At 32.9% G+C, this 16,028-nt stretch overlaps 1 long non-coding RNA gene across 1 annotated transcript; it reads right to left on the bottom strand.

The window, feature by feature from the left end:
• Nucleotides 1–1,260: 1,260 nt before the first annotated feature.
• On the bottom strand, nucleotides 1,261–15,547 carry LOC124374602. Its single transcript, XR_006923583.1, has 6 exons — nucleotides 15,285–15,547; nucleotides 15,037–15,151; nucleotides 8,642–8,731; nucleotides 8,394–8,508; nucleotides 1,994–2,084; nucleotides 1,261–1,860 (listed from the first exon to the last, which is right to left on the bottom strand). It is a non-coding gene; the product is annotated as an uncharacterized LOC124374602 (long non-coding RNA).
• Between the last annotated feature and the right edge of the window lie 481 nt (nucleotides 15,548–16,028).

Raw genomic sequence — 16,028 nt, 5'->3', positions numbered from 1 at the left:
GGGAAGAGAAACTGATTATTTTATTTCAGAAGAGAGTTCTGATTTTTAGTTTGATATATTGAGATTAATATTTTTGTTTGCCAAAGTGACCCTAAACGATGTGTACAATTTCTTTGGTGGACACTAAGAGGGATGAAAATCCTGAACCAATGAACTTATTAATTTTGCCATTGTAATAAATCCCTTATTTATATATTTAGAACTGTTATTTTAGTTTTTCAGACGAAACCAAATAATATTTAATAGTTACAAATGATCAGTAATAAATCTCGTCCAGCAGATCAATCCACTTCCTAGAGCTATTACTACTCAAGAAAAAATATGAATAAAATCTACCTTCGAATGTCTCATTGAAAATTCGAATATTAATATTCTAGGAATCAACCTTCAATTATCTGTAATGATTTTAGTACCCGTGACCGGCAGACATACCCAAGTCAACAACATATGCACCATACATACAATCCAACCCCTCCCGCTTACCATTAATCTACCCCCATTATTTGGAACATGTACCCGCTAACAAACTAGACACAGAATTACTCGCCATCTTGACAAGAATTTTATGATCACCCAGTATATAGTTGGAAAGTCATTGTTGACCTTGCAGAGTGATAGGAAGGTTTAGAGTTCAGACAACCTCACTGATATACATCACACAGTCAAATCAGTCTTGGTGTGTTGATGGCAAAGCTGCTCTGATGCAAAATCTGTTTCAGTTTCTATAGTTTTCAATAGTAAATTAATTAGTATTATTTGTATTAACAGTTACAATAAAATCAGAGTGTATTCAGGAGCTGACGTGGACTGCAAGATTTCGGATTTTTATCGGACTGATGATAAAAAACTTTGCACGTCCACGTAGCTCCTGAACCATTAGAGATATAGAAAAACTCTAAAACACAAAAATGTCTTATTTTGTAGTGTAGAATATAAAAACAACATAAAATACAGGGTTTTCCATAAAATATTTTAAAGTTGGCCGCCATATTGGCAAAAAATTATGACAACTTCCAGTCCACGTAGCTCCTGAACCATTAGAGATATTGAAAAACTCTCAAAAGCAATAATGTATTATTTTGTTGAGTAGAATCTAAAAACAACATAAAATACAGGGTGTTCCATAAGAGATTTTAAAGTTGACCGCCATATTGGAAAATGGCGGCCATCTTCAAAAAATCTGAAAGTGTATCCCTGAGTGAAACTTAAAATTGAGCAAGTTCCAAATTTAAAGTGTGGTGCTAAGTCGTGTAATTAAAAAGTTAGCTATTGGATCACTTTAAAAAACTCACCCTGTATATAAAGATATGGTTCCGTGGGGCAGAGCACTATAATAAGATATATTTAAAATCCACAAATGGCTCACAGAATGTAAGTTTTCAACTGATATGCATATAAAAAAGTTGAAGACACCTAAAACCGCTGTAAAAAAAAAATCAAGATATTCTTTTAATTCTATTGATTCATTAAGTGACTTGTCTAAGCAAAAATATATTGTTCTGTTGCATTTTGGACTTTGTTAAAACCTCCGTGTCAAGACTTGCTACTGAACGAACTAAATCTGCCTGAAGTGTGCGTCCTTGTTAATGAGAAAGAATCTCAAGTTAGGTGGCTCTGGAAAAGTTGTAAAAATACACAACATGAAAATCAGGGTTTGGAATATGTGCTGTGGCTCGATTGATGACTAAGATGAGACTAAAATACAAGTTAATAGGAAAAATAAAGGATGAAATGTGATATTTTACCATTGATTCTGCTGGCCCAGTCAGCTTTTTGATGTACTTGGAGTGCAGCCTTTTTCATAACGGCAAGTGTAGAGCTTGAAATCCCAGTATCATTCAATTCCATAAATGTATCCAACTGAAAAATAATGACAGCAATTCAAAGATGGCTTAAATTTGCAATTATTAATAAACGTAATCAAGTCCCGGAATTTTTTGGACACTAGGTATATTACAAGATACCTTTATTTTGTAATATATAATAGGTTTACCTGGAACGAAACTCTTCATCTTTTTTAAATTTTTTTTTCCTTCTTCGTTCTGCTCTTCTGCCTTCACTATCTCCTCCTACTTCTGGATTACCTGTAAATAATTAATAATTTGTTAGTAATCTGTAAGCCTGATGTCCTGAGGCAGTTGCTAACTCAGTTTGCTGACTCAGGTGAATCTAGCTATGGAACAGGGATATGTATATATGATGTATGAATACAAGGTACTCATTAACTCATAAAAATAAAGAATGTCTTATTTTACCAGGCGAAGTTAGGGCTAAGAAGCCCTCTCTAACACTTAACCTGGGGACCAACGGCTTAAAGGTGACTTCCGTACCACCACCAATGGCCGGGCAGGCGGGCCGCTTGCAAGGACAGGATCGCTCAGCGGTCACCTATCCAAGCAGCAGCCACGCTCGACGTTGCTTGATCTGGTTATCTTGCAATAACCACTGTACCCGCTACACTGCGCCATTGGCACAGTACATACATGTGTACGGACTTGTAACTAAAGCTATATATCACAAAAAGCCTACAGCAGCTGACTACATCTCCGCATTTAACCAAATGACCAAAGACTTCAAAGAGAGAGGACTTAAGAGACTTATATGCTCGCCTTTGGGTTGTGTTAGGGACTGCCTGCCTCCTGATCTTTTTATTCACAAGCTTATTGAATTTCGTCTGACAACCAATGCACAAGTTTTTGTTATCACTCATAATGAACAACCATATGGGGTGCTGCGAAACGGACTATCACATGAGAAGTTTGTGAGTTGTTTACGCCAGCTAATTTTATCTTCTTTAAGTCAAGAGCTAAAACCTCCACCGTCAACGCCTGACCTAAACAGCTGTTTGTCTCTCTCACAAACTTCAACGTCTTTTAATGAGAGGAAAGATGGCCCGACAGATGTTCCTGACATGATGGAGATGAGGTCTTTTCCACCACTGCCTGCATCTGCCGCTGTAAACCTCAGCAGTGACCAGCAAGTTATGGATGTGGAAACTGGTGACAGCTTGAATATGGAGGAGGATGCCCTGAATATGCCTCAAGAGTCAAGTGAAAGTGTTGTTGGTTTCAGGAAGTCAGTGCTCAATATTTCAAGTGAGGTTGGTGAATTGAGTGATATTGACCCTTTACTTGGCTCTTCTACACCTGAAGCAGCGATGTCAAGTGTACATCGGACAAATTTTTTAGAAAAGGAGTTAAACAAAAACAATGTAGGTTAAAACTTGGTAAATTAGAAAAATGTAAAAAAATTACCATCTTCCATCAAAATGTACAATACCTACCTACGAGAATTGACCTTTTAGAAATTGCTCTTGAGGAATTGAATCCCGATGTTGTAGCTCTTAGTGAGCACAGTTTGAACGAAAATGAAATTTCTCGGCTTAATGTATGTAATTACTCAGTAAGTTCTTTTTTTTGCCGTTCTAAAACTACACGAGGAGGGGTTATGGTGTTAACTAAAAATGGGATCAAAAGTAAAAATATAAGTAAATTTTCAATTGACAAATTAATAACTGAAAAGGAATTTGAATGTTGTGTTTCAGAAATTACCATTGCAAATGTTGTTGTTGTAATTGTTTGCCTATACAGATCTCCAAATAATAGTCTAATCAATAACTTTTTTGAAAAACTGGACCAACTGCTGAATGTTCTCTGCAATAACTTTGGTAAACATTATTATCGCTGGGGACATCAATATAAATATTTTAAATAATAATCTGACTTTAAAAAGTTTTAGAAATATATTAACTGAACATGGAGTGTATTATGCAGTTAATTTTCCTACTAGATTTAGTAAAGAAACTGCAACATCAATTGACAACTTTATAACCAATATTGATAAAAAATATATAAAAGTGGAGGGGATTATCACAGCAGTATCTGATCATGACGGGCAATTGATGGAAGTTGGTAATTTTTATGATACAGATAGCAATAAACATAATAAATATAGAGAATTAACAAGAAAATTTAGCGAAAGTAATATTAAAACTTTCTTAAAACTTTTAGGATCAGAAAGTTGGATAGATGTTTTATATGTCTGGTGTCAATGACAAGTTTCATACTTTCCATTCTATTTTTTTGCATTATTTTAACATTTGTTTCCCTAAAGTATCTAGTCTAAGACCTAATTGCATATCCAAAAACAATTGGGTGACAGAAGAGATTAAAAACGAAAGAACAGATTTTAATTGAGCAAGAAAAGATATATAGGAAGAACAAACAAAATAATAACTTAAAGCAGCTAAAAATTAAAAAACGTGATCTTAAACTAAAAATTATTCAAGCTAAAAAAAGATTTTTTGATAAAAAAATAAAATGTTCAAGTAACGTTAACAAAACAACCTGGAAGTTAATTAACATGCAAACTGGTAAAAAATAAGAATTTAAAAGAAAACATTATGTTGCTTAATAAAGAAAAAACTGTTGTTGGATCCAGGTAGAGTTTGCAATGTTTTTAATAACTTCTTCATCAATGTTGTGGATCAGCAGATATCCCATCGTGATGAAGATGTGCCTAAATCCTCAAATTATTGTAATAGAGATTGGAATCCAAATTTAAAAGTATTTCGATTCAGTCAAGTTACACAACAGCAAGTTAAAAAAATTGTCAGTTCATTTAATAATAAATATTCTACTGGTTTTGATGAAGTACCAATTGTAATAATAAAAAAAGCAATAAGGCATTTATTAAGACCGTTAACACACACTATAAACTCTTCTCTAATATCTGGTAAATTCCCAGATGAACTGAAAACGGCTAAAGTAATTCCTATTTACAAAAAAGGAGATCCTCAGGTGCCGGAGAGCTACAGGCCAGTATCATTATTATCGACGTTTTCTAAAATATTTGAGAAAGTTGTTAATGAACAACTGTTAAACTATCTGTCGGAAAATGATTTTCTTGATAATCAACAACATGGTTTTCGTCCAGGCAGGTCAACAATTACTGCATCAGTAGAATTTGTGCAAAATTTAATAGAGGAATTAGATAAAGGTAATAGACCTTTAGGAATTTTTATGGATTTGACAAGAGCGTTTGACAGCGTAATTCATGACGAACTTATAAATGTTCTGGAAGATTTAGGCTTAAAAAATAAAGAAATAAATTGGTTTCACTCTTACATCAGTAACCGTAATCAATACGTTGAATTATCATACTTAATAAATAAAGACAAAATTAATTTTGTATCCGAAAAAAAACTCATAAAGTATGGCGTACCACAAGGTTCAATTTTGGGTCCCTTACTATTTATTTGCTATATAACAGGACTTTCTACAGTAGCAGAGGAAAACAAAATGTGTTTATACGCTGATGATGCAAGCGTAATTGTCAAAGGAAAGGATCCCAAGGTAATTGAAACATCATCTCTTAATTGTTTGAATAAAATTAACTCTTTTTTAACTAAAAAAAATTTGTTACTTAACCCCGGCAAAACACATTTTATACCCTTTAAAACACACCAATCGAAGTTTAATTTTCAATATGACATTAAGATAAATAACCAAAATATAATGGAGGTAGAGGAAACTTGTTTCCTAGGTCTAATAATAGATCAAAATTTAAGCTGGAATCAACATGTACAAACCGTAATAAAAAAAGCATCATCTGGCCTGTACGCCCTTAGGCAAATGGCAAACCTTTGTAACCAGGATACTTTAAAACAAATTTATTTTTTCTTTAATACATTCCCATATAAGCTACGGGATCAGTGTATATGGAGCTACTTCAAATAAAAACCTTGAAAAAATTCTTATACTACACAAAAAAAATCAATACGGTTAATTCTAAATTTACCATGGCAAAGCAACCGTTAAAACATTTATTTGCACAATTAAGAATTTTAACTGTTTACAGTCAATACATATACGATACAATAACTTACACAAAATTTAAAAATATACCTAACTATACCACTCATAGATATAATACTAGGAGTGGTATAATTTTGGAAAATCATAAATTAGAGCTGTTTAAAAAGAAAACTGAATACGCTGGTACACGATTTATTCAATACATTCCTATTGACGTAAAAAAAAATTGAAGGAATCAATCCGTTTAGAAATAAATTAAAAAATTATCTCATATCACGATCATTTTATTCTTTTGAAGAATTTTTTGAGGGCTTGGGCCATTAAATATAAATAAAAATTGAGTTAATTTTAGTTGTTTAAATTAACAATGTTTATGTTAAGTTAACATAAGATTTTAGATAGGTTAACCTGTATCTGTGATGATATTAGTCTATCTGTATTTGTGACACTATTCTGACTGTATTTATAATATTACAGCTTTGAATAAAGATCTATGACTATGACTATGACTATACATAGTAAATCAGAGCAATTATTGGGTGTAGCGTTTTTAAAGCTACATTGGATTATTTTATTAAAACTTAAATTAAATGAAAATTTTGGGAACGAAATATTGGGATTTAATTTTAAATTAGATTGTGAGAAGTTAGGGTAAAAAACGAATATGTAATCCTTTGGCAAGTTAGTACTGGTAGTTTTAAATTTTTAGGAAGGCGGTTCACTGCCTTGAATTGATAATTTTTTGAGAGAGTTGTAATCTGAATTGCAGAGACTTGAAAGTTAAGGTTCAACTAGTGGAAAGAGAAGTTTAAATTTTTATTTTGAATTTTGAGTGAACTCAGAAGTGAACATTTTTATTTTAGTTATTTCCAAGTGGTATTTGATTTTTATTTGAAAACTTTATTATTTTATTTCAGAAGAGAGCTCTGATTTTTAGTTTGATATATTTGATTAATATTTTGTTTGCCAAAGGACCTTTTAAATTTACTAAACGGTTTGTCAATTCTTTGTGGAAAATAGAGTGATGAAAATTCTGAACCTTTGAACTTATTAATTTGCCATTGTAAAATCCATTATTTTTATTTAGAACTGTGATTTTATTTTAGACAAACCAGATAATATTTAATAGTTAACAATTCAGTAATAAATCGTACTGAGTATTCACTCAGAGCTTACTAATCAAAAAATATTTTATATCGTCTTCGATGTCTCATTGATAATTCGAATATTAATATTCTGGAATCACCTTCAATTTCTGTAATATTTTAGTACAGAGGTCAGGCAGTCGTTACAAAGTAAAAATATATGAAAATTAAATAGAATAAAACCAAGAGTAAATTTATTCCAACATTATTTGGTACATGACCAGCTACAAACTAGACACAGAATTACTAGCCATCTTGACAAGTTATGATCACCAGTTTATAGTTGGAAAGTCATTGTTGACATTGCAGAGTGATAGGAAGGTTTAGAGTTCAGACATCATCACTGATATACAGAACACAGTCAAATCAGTCTTGTGTGTGATGGCAACTGATCTGATGCTAATCTGTTTCAGTTTCTAAGTTTTCAATAGTAAATTAATTAGTTTTAGTGTATTAACAGTTACAATAAAATCGAGTGTATTCAGGAGCTACGTGGACTGCAAGTTTTCGGATTTTTTCGGACTGATGATAAAAACTTGCAGTCCACGTAGCTCCTGAACCATTAGAGATATAGAAAAACTCTAAAACACAAAAATGTCTTATTTTGTAGTGTAGAATATAAAAACAACATAAAATACAGGGTTTTCCATAAAATATTTTAAAGTTGGCCGCCATATTGGCAAAAATTATGACAACTTCCAGTCCACGTAGCTCCTGAACCATTAGAGATATTGAAAAACTCTCAAAAGCAATAATGTATTATTTTGTTGAGTAGAATCTAAAAACAACATAAAATTACAGGGTGTTCCATAAGAGATTTTAAAGTTGACCGCCATATTGGAAAATGGCGGCCATCTTCAAAAAATCTGAAAGTGTATCCCTGAGTGAAACTTAAAATTGAGCAAGTTCCAAATTTAAAGTGTGGTGCTAAGTCGTGTAATTAAAAAGTTAGCTATTGGATCACTTTAAAAAACTCACCCTGTATATAAAGATATGGTTCCGTGGGGCAGAGCACTATAATAAGATATATTTAAAATCCACAAATGGCTCACAGAATGTAAGTTTTCAACTGATATGCATATAAAAAAGTTGAAGACACCTAAAACCGCTGTAAAAAAAAAATCAAGATATTCTTTTAATTCTATTGATTCATTAAGTGACTTGTCTAAGCAAAAATATATTGTTCTGTTGCATTTTGGACTTTGTTAAAACCTCCGTGTCAAGACTTGCTACTGAACGAAACTAAATCTGCCTGAAGTGTGCGTCCTTGTTAATGAGAAAGAATCTCAAGTTAGGTGGCTCTGGAAAAGTTGTAAAAATACACAACATGAAAATCAGGGTTTGGAATATGTGCTGTGGCTCGATTGATGACTAAGATGAGACTAAAATACAAGTTAATAGGAAAAATAAAGGATGAAATGTGATATTTTACCATTGATTCTGCTGGCCCAGTCAGCTTTTTGATGTACTTGGAGTGCAGCCTTTTTCATAACGGCAAGTGTAGAGCTTGAAATCCCAGTATCATTCAATTCCATAAATGTATCCAACTGAAAAATAATGACAGCAATTCAAAGATGGCTTAAATTTGCAATTATTAATAAACGTAATCAAGTCCCGGAATTTTTTGGACACTAGGTATATTACAAGATACCTTTATTTTGTAATATATAATAGGTTTACCTGGAACGAAACTCTTCATCTTTTTTAAATTTTTTTTCCTTCTTCGTTCTGCTCTTCTGCCTTCACTATCTCCTCCTACTTCTGGATTACCTGTAAATAATTAATAATTTGTTAGTAATCTGTAAGCCTGATGTCCTGAGGCAGTTGCTAACTCAGTTTGCTGACTCAGGTGAATCTAGCTATGGAACAGGGATATGTATATATGATGTATGAATACAAGGTACTCATTAACTCATAAAAAATAAAGAATGTCTTATTTTACCAGGCGAAGTTAGGGCTAAGAAGCCCTCTCTAACACTTAACCTGGGGACCAACGGCTTAAAGGTGACTTCCGTACCACCACCAATGGCCGGGCAGGCGGGCCGCTTGCAAGGACAGGATCGCTCAGCGGTCACCTATCCAAGCAGCAGCCACGCTCGACGTTGCTTGATCTGGTTATCTTGCAATAACCACTGTACCCGCTACACTGCGCCATTGGCACAGTACATACATGTGTACGGACTTGTAACTAAAGCTATATATCACAAAAAGCCTACAGCAGCTGACTACATCTCCGCATTTAACCAAATGACCAAAGACTTCAAAGAGAGAGGACTTAAGAGACTTATATGCTCGCCTTTGGGTTGTGTTAGGGACTGCCTGCCTCCTGATCTTTTTATTCACAAGCTTATTGAATTTCGTCTGACAACCAATGCACAAGTTTTTGTTATCACTCATAATGAACAACCATATGGGGTGCTGCGAAACGGACTATCACATGAGAAGTTTGTGAGTTGTTTACGCCAGCTAATTTTATCTTCTTTAAGTCAAGAGCTAAAACCTCCACCGTCAACGCCTGACCTAAACAGCTGTTTGTCTCTCTCACAAACTTCAACGTCTTTTAATGAGAGGAAAGATGGCCCGACAGATGTTCCTGACATGATGGAGATGAGGTCTTTTCCACCACTGCCTGCATCTGCCGCTGTAAACCTCAGCAGTGACCAGCAAGTTATGGATGTGGAAACTGGTGACAGCTTGAATATGGAGGAGGATGCCCTGAATATGCCTCAAGAGTCAAGTGAAAGTGTTGTTGGTTTCAGGAAGTCAGTGCTCAATATTTCAAGTGAGGTTGGTGAATTGAGTGATATTGACCCTTTACTTGGCTCTTCTACACCTGAAGCAGCGATGTCAAGTGTACATCGGACAAATTTTTTAGAAAAGGAGTTAAACAAAAACAATGTAGGTTAAAACTTGGTAAATTAGAAAAAATGTAAAAAAATTACCATCTTCCATCAAATGTACAATACCTACCTACGAGAATTGACCTTTTAGAAATTGCTCTTGAGGAATTGAATCCCGATGTTGTAGCTCTTAGTGAGCACAGTTTGAACGAAAATGAAAATTTCTCGGCTTAATGTATGTAATTACTCAGTAAGTTCTTTTTTTGCCGTTCTAAAACTACACGAGGAGGGGTTATGGTGTTAACTAAAAATGGGATCAAAAGTAAAAATATAAGTAAATTTTCAATTGACAAAATTAATAACTGAAAAGGAATTTGAATGTTGTGTTTCAGAAATTACCATTGCAAATGTTGTTGTTGTAATTGTTTGCCTATACAGATCTCCAAATAATAGTCTAATCAATAACTTTTTTGAAAAACTGGACCAACTGCTGAATGTTCTCTGCAATAACTTTGGTAACATTATTATCGCTGGGGACATCAATATAAATATTTTAAATAATAATCTGACTTTAAAAAGTTTTAGAAATATATTAACTGAACATGGAGTGTATTATGCAGTTAATTTTCCTACTAGATTTAGTAAAGAAACTGCAACATCAATTGACAACTTTATAACCAATATTGATAAAAAATATATAAAAGTGGAGGGGATTATCACAGCAGTATCTGATCATGACGGGCAATTGATGGAAGTTGGTAATTTTTATGATACAGATAGCAATAAACATAATAAATATAGAGAATTAACAAGAAAAATTTAGCGAAAGTAATATTAAAACTTTCTTAAAACTTTTAGGATCAGAAAGTTGGATAGATGTTTATATGTCTGGTGTCAATGACAAGTTTCATACTTTCCATTCTATTTTTTTGCATTATTTTAACATTTGTTTCCCTAAAGTATCTAGTCTAAGACCTAATTGCATATCCAAAAACAATTGGGTGACAGAAGAGATTAAAAACGAAAGAACAGATTTAATTGAGCAAGAAAAGATATATAGGAAGAACAAACAAAATAATAACTTAAAGCAGCTAAAAATTAAAAAAACGTGATCTTAAACTAAAAATTATTCAAGCTAAAAAAAGATTTTTTGATAAAAAAATAAAATGTTCAAGTAACGTTAACAAAACAACCTGGAAGTTAATTAACATGCAAACTGGTAAAAATAAGAATTTAAAAGAAAAACATTATGTTGCTTAATAAAGAAAAACTGTTGTTGGATCCAGGTAGAGTTTGCAATGTTTTTAATAACTTCTTCATCAATGTTGTGGATCAGCAGATATCCCATGGTGATGAAGATGTGCCTAAATCCTCAAATTATTGTAATAGAGATTGGAATCCAAATTTAAAAGTATTTCGATTCAGTCAAGTTACACAACAGCAAGTTAAAAAAATTGTCAGTTCATTTAATAATAAATATTCTACTGGTTTTGATGAAGTACCAATTGTAATAATAAAAAAAGCAATAAGGCATTTATTAAGACCGTTAACACACACTATAAACTCTTCTCTAATATCTGGTAAATTCCCAGATGAACTGAAAACGGCTAAAGTAATTCCTATTTACAAAAAAGGAGATCCTCAGGTGCCGGAGAGCTACAGGCCAGTATCATTATTATCGACGTTTTCTAAAATATTTGAGAAAGTTGTTAATGAACAACTGTTAAACTATCTGTCGGAAAATGATTTTCTTGATAATCAACAACATGGTTTTCGTCCAGGCAGGTCAACAATTACTGCATCAGTAGAATTTGTGCAAAATTTAATAGAGGAATTAGATAAAGGTAATAGACCTTTAGGAATTTTTATGGATTTGACAAGAGCGTTTGACAGCGTAATTCATGACGAACTTATAAATGTTCTGGAAGATTTAGGCTTAAAAAATAAAGAAGTAAATTGGTTTCACTCTTACATCAGTAACCGTAATCAATACGTTGAATTATCATACTTAATAAATAAAGACAAAATTAATTTTGTATCCGAAAAAAAAACTCATAAAGTATGGCGTACCACAAGGTTCAATTTTGGGTCCCTTACTATTTATTTGCTATATAACAGGACTTTCTACAGTAGCAGAGGAAAACAAAATGTGTTTATACGCTGATGATGCAAGCGTAATTGTCAAAGGAAAGGATCCCAAGGTAATTGAAACATCATCTCTTAATTGTTTGAATAAAATTAACTCTTTTTTAACTAAAAAAAATTTGTTACTTAACCCCGGCAAAACACATTTTATACCCTTTAAAACACACCAATCGAAGTTTAATTTTCAATATGACATTAAGATAAATAACCAAAATATAATGGAGGTAGAGGAAACTTGTTTCCTAGGTCTAATAATAGATCAAAATTTAAGCTGGAATCAACATGTACAAACCGTAATAAAAAAAGCATCATCTGGCCTGTACGCCCTTAGGCAAATGGCAAACCTTTGTAACCAGGATACTTTAAAACAAATTTATTTTTCTTTAATACATTCCCATATAAGCTACGGGATCAGTGTATATGGAGCTACTTCAAATAAAAACCTTGAAAAAATTCTTATACTACAAAAAAAAATCAATACGGTTAATTCTTAAATTTACCATGGCAAGCAACCGTTAAACATTTATTTGCACAATTAAGAATTTTAACTGTTTACAGTCAATACATATACGATACAATAACTTACACAAAATTTAAAAATATACCTAACTATACCACTCATAGATATAATACTAGGAGTGGTATAATTTTGGAAAATCATAAATTAGAGCTGTTTAAAAAGAAAACTGAATACGCTGGTACACGATTTATTCAATACATTCCTATTGACGTAAAAAAAATTGAAGGAATCAATCCGTTTAGAAATAAATTAAAAAATTATCTCATATCACGATCATTTTATTCTTTTGAAGAATTTTTTGAGGGCTTGGGCCATTAAATTATAAATAAAAATTGAGTTAATTTTAGTTGTTTAAATTAACAATGTTTATGTTAAGTTAACATAAGATTTTAGATAGGTTAACCTGTATCTGTGATGATATTAGTCTATCTGTATTTGTGACACTATTCTGACTGTATTTATAATATTACAGCTTTGAATAAAGATCTATGACTATGACTATGACTATACATAGTAAATCAGAGCAATTATTGGGTGTAGCGTTTTTAAAGCTACATTGGATTATTTTATTAAAACTTAAATTAAATGAAAATTTTGGGAACGAAATATTGGGATTTAATTTTAAATTAGATTGTGAGAAGTTAGGGTAAAAACGAATATGTAATCCTTTGGCAAGTTAGTACTGGTAGTTTTAAATTTTTAGGAAGGCGGTTCACTGCCTTGAATTGATAATTTTTTGAGAGAGTTGTAATCTGAATTGCAGAGACTTGAAAGTTAAGGTTCAACTAGTGGAAAGAGAAGTTTAAATTTTTATTTTGAATTTTGAGTGAACTCAGAAGTGAACATTTTTATTTTAGTTATTTCCAAGTGGTATTTGATTTTTATTTTAAAACTTTATTATTTTATTTCAGAAGAGAGCTCTGATTTTTAGTTTGATATATTTGATTAATATTTTGTTTGCCAAAGGACCTTTTAAATTTACTAAACGGTTTGTCAATTCTTTGTGGAAAATAGAGTGATGAAAATTCTGAACCTTTGAACTTATTAATTTGCCATTGTAAAATCCATTATTTTTATTTAGAACTGTGATTTTATTTTAGACAAACCAGATAATATTTAATAGTTAACAATTCAGTAATAAATCGTACTGAGTATTCACTCAGAGCTTACTAATCAAAAAATATTTTATATCGTCTTCGATGTCTCATTGATAATTCGAATATTAATATTCTGGAATCACCTTCAATTTCTGTAATATTTTAGTACAGAGGTCAGGCAGTCGTTACAAAGTAAAAATATATGAAAATTAAATAGAATAAAACCAAGAGTAAATTTATTCCAACATTATTTGGTACATGACCAGCTACAAACTAGACACAGAATTACTAGCCATCTTGACAAGTTATGATCACCAGTTTATAGTTGGAAAGTCATTGTTGACATTGCAGAGTGATAGGAAGGTTTAGAGTTCAGACATCATCACTGATATACAGAACACAGTCAAATCAGTCTTGTGTGTGATGGCAACTGATCTGATGCTAATCTGTTTCAGTTTCTAAGTTTTCAATAGTAAATTAATTAGTTTTAGTGTATTAACAGTTACAATAAAATCGAGTGTATTCAGGAGCTACGTGGACTGCAAGTTTTCGGATTTTTTCGGACTGATGATAAAAACTTGCAGTCCACGTAGCTCCTGAACCATTAGAGATATAGAAAAACTCTAAAACACAAAAATGTCTTATTTTGTAGTGTAGAATATAAAAACAACATAAAATACAGGGTTTTCCATAAAATATTTTAAAGTTGGCCGCCATATTGGCAAAAATTATGACAACTTCCAGTCCACGTAGCTCCTGAACCATTAGAGATATTGAAAAACTCTCAAAAGCAATAATGTATTATTTTGTTGAGTAGAATCTAAAAACAACATAAAATACAGGGTGTTCCATAAGAGATTTTAAAGTTGACCGCCATATTGGAAAATGGCGGCCATCTTCAAAAAATCTGAAAGTGTATCCCTGAGTGAAACTTAAAATTGAGCAAGTTCCAAATTTAAAGTGTGGTGCTAAGTCGTGTAATTAAAAAGTTAGCTATTGGATCACTTTAAAAAACTCACCCTGTATATAAAGATATGGTTCCGTGGGGCAGAGCACTATAATAAGATATATTTAAAATCCACAAATGGCTCACAGAATGTAAGTTTTCAACTGATATGCATATAAAAAAGTTGAAGACACCTAAAAACCGCTGTAAAAAAAAAATCAAGATATTCTTTTAATTCTATTGATTCATTAAGTGACTTGTCTAAGCAAAAATATATTGTTCTGTTGCATTTTGGACTTTGTTAAAACCTCCGTGTCAAGACTTGCTACTGAACGAACTAAATCTGCCTGAAGTGTGCGTCCTTGTTAATGAGAAAGAATCTCAAGTTAGGTGGCTCTGGAAAAGTTGTAAAAATACACAACATGAAAATCAGGGTTTGGAATATGTGCTGTGGCTCGATTGATGACTAAGATGAGACTAAAATACAAGTTAATAGGAAAAATAAAGGATGAAATGTGATATTTTACCATTGATTCTGCTGGCCCAGTCAGCTTTTTGATGTACTTGGAGTGCAGCCTTTTTCATAACGGCAAGTGTAGAGCTTGAAATCCCAGTATCATTCAATTCCATAAATGTATCCAACTGAAAAATAATGACAGCAATTCAAAGATGGCTTAAATTTGCAATTATTAATAAACGTAATCAAGTCCCGGGATTTTTTGGACACTAGGTATATTACAAGATACCTTTATTTTGTAATGTATAATAGGTTTACCTGGAACGAAACTCTTCATCTTTTTAAATTTTTTTTTCCTTCTTCGTTCTGCTCTTCTGCCTTCACTATCTCCTCCTACTTCTGGATTACCTGTAAATAATTAATAATTTGTTAGTAATCTGTAAGCCTGATGTCCTGAGGCAGTTGCTAACTCAGTTTGCTGACTCAGGTGAATCTAGCTATGGAACAGGGATATGTATATATGATGTATGAATACAAGGTACTCATTAACTCATAAAAATAAAGAATGTCTTATTTTACCAGGCGAAGTTAGGGCTAAGAAGCCCTCTCTAACACTTAACCTGGGGACCAACGGCTTAAAGGTGACTTCCGTACCACCACCAATGGCCGGGCAGGCGGGCCGCTTGCAAGGACAGGATCGCTCAGCGGTCACCTATCCAAGCAGCAGCCACGCTCGACGTTGCTTGATCTGGTTATCTTGCAATAACCACTGTACCCGCTACACTGCGCCATTGGCACAGTACATACATACATAGTAAATCAGAGCAATTATTGGGTGTAGCGTTTTTAACACGTTCAGTGCGGGCCCCGCGGATTCGCGGGGTAAGCGGCGGCGTAGCAGTGCGCGCCACGCGGATCCGCGGGGCGTTGCCATAGTCTCGACTATTGCTCAGTGTGAGCCCAGCTCTCGGCCAGGACGGTTCGTACTCGTTGAGCGTGGCATGTGGTTCCGAGTTGACCTTGACTTGTACTTCGTTTCTGTTTCCCGCGTTTTTAGCATGT

Source organism: Homalodisca vitripennis, unplaced genomic scaffold (genome assembly GCF_021130785.1).
Source record: "Homalodisca vitripennis isolate AUS2020 unplaced genomic scaffold, UT_GWSS_2.1 ScUCBcl_9259;HRSCAF=17693, whole genome shotgun sequence".
Taxonomy (NCBI): Eukaryota; Metazoa; Arthropoda; class Insecta; order Hemiptera; family Cicadellidae; genus Homalodisca; species Homalodisca vitripennis.
This window is presented reverse-complemented; position numbering and strand designations above follow the sequence as displayed.